Below are 1,715 nucleotides of genomic sequence, written 5' to 3'. Positions count from 1 at the left end.
TATATATATATATATATATATATATATATATATGGGAGAATATACAAAAAATAACAACAGACGAGGACAGGTGGTGTAAATAACAAAAGTAATTATTAGTATGACGCTCGGGAATACGGAAAGTCTTTGACGTTTCGAGCTACGCTCTTCAACAGAAAGAATACGGAGACAAGGAGAAATATATATATATATATACATATATATATGCATATGTGTGTGTATGTGTGTGCATATACATCGTCTATCAAATTCACTCACAAGCCATTGGTCGATGTCCTGGGTTATAACAGAAGACACGTGCCCCGAGGAACTGCGTACTGGGACAGAGCCCGAAACCATGTGGTTGCAAAGCGAGCACCTAAACCAGAGACCCAGGTATGTAAGCCCATGTGTGAACGCGCCCGCGTTTTTATATATACATGTATGTGCGCGTGGGTGTATACGTTTGTGTGTGCTTGTGGGCGCGTGTGTTTAGGTATGTATGCATGTGTGCATCTATATATAGAAACAGAAAAAGAGAAGGAAAGAAAAAATGAAAGAAAGAAGGAGAGAAAGAAAGAAAGAAAGAAAGAAAGAAAGAAAGAAAGAAAGAAAGAAAGAAAGAAAGAAAGAAAGTGAAGATGAACGAGGAGTCATGCATAGACAGCATCAATAGATAGATAGACAGACAGACGGACGGACAGACAGATAGATAGACAGACGGACACATCAGCAGAGTGTCCGAGAGACAATTAGATAGATAGGTAGATAGATAGATAGATAGATAGATTGATAGACAGACGGGCAAACAAACAGACAGACGAACAAACAGACAGACGAACAAACAGACAAACAGACAAACAGACAGATGGGTGGAGGGACTGACAGAGGGATAAAGTGACAGACCGCGAGATTATCACACAATCTGATAGATAGATAGATAGATAGATAGATAGATAGATAGATAGATAGATAGATAGATAGATAGACAGAGAGACAAATAGATCGAGAGACAAATAGATCGAGAGACAAATAGATCGAGAGACAGACAAGTAAACAGACAAGCGCTACCAGTAGTCTCTGCCTGTGAACACTCGCAATATAAACACATGAAGTACCCAATAAACTCACATGTAAACTTTAAAAAGAGAAGATGAAAGAGAAGAAACACGATTACCTTGGAATATATTTGTACGAGTGCTTCCAGTGTTATGTTGCGTATAATGAATACGTTATTCTTCATCTATTGACGTGCATGTACAAACGTACTACAGTGTATATGCAATGAGCCAGCATGTTGCTGCTGCTGATGTTGCTGTTGCTGTCATTATGTTGCTGCTGCTGCTGCCGCTGCAGCTTTTGGTTGGTTTGTTATCGTTATTGTTTGTGTTGTTTAGCCCCAGGCACAATCTGATCGAGCAGGTAGATAATAAATAGCTTCGCAGCAGTGATCAGCGCTTCTTTTGGACTCTTTGCGTAGGACTATAACTGCCCTTTATATTTTGTTCCCTTCATATATATATACATACATATATATATATAACACATTTGGGTAAAATTTCAGGGAATCTGGTTGCTATTATTAGCATGTCGAACCATCGCGTGGCGGAACTCTATCAGCATGCACTTGAACTCACATAAACACTATTAATGTCACCCTTTCTCGCCCTCTCTCTCTCTCTCTCTTTCTCTCTCTCTCTCTCTCTCTCTCTCTCTCTCTCTCTCTCTCTCTCTCT

The 1,715-nt window shown here is 39.5% G+C and overlaps 1 protein-coding gene across 7 annotated transcripts in view; it reads right to left on the bottom strand.

Annotated features, from left to right (window-relative positions):
- Positions 1-1,715, bottom strand: part of LOC106871985 (FMRFamide receptor) — a 337,948-nt gene that overhangs the window by 331,921 nt on the left and 4,312 nt on the right. For 4 of the 7 annotated variants that reach the window (XM_014918776.2, XM_052969025.1, XM_014918778.2 and 1 more), the window contains exon 1: positions 1,157-1,600. The exons of the other annotated variants lie outside the window; for them this stretch is intronic. The gene's annotated coding sequence lies outside the window, so the exon portion shown is untranslated. Of the gene's footprint in view, positions 1-1,156; positions 1,601-1,715 lie in introns of those variants that run through there. 7 annotated transcript variants of the gene reach the window in all.

The sequence above is a fragment of the Octopus bimaculoides genome, chromosome 6 (genome assembly GCF_001194135.2).
Source record: "Octopus bimaculoides isolate UCB-OBI-ISO-001 chromosome 6, ASM119413v2, whole genome shotgun sequence".
Lineage (NCBI taxonomy): Eukaryota > Metazoa > Mollusca > Cephalopoda > Octopoda > Octopodidae > Octopus > Octopus bimaculoides.
The sequence above is the reverse complement of the archived record's forward strand: the minus strand, read 5'-3'. Positions and strand labels throughout refer to the sequence as shown.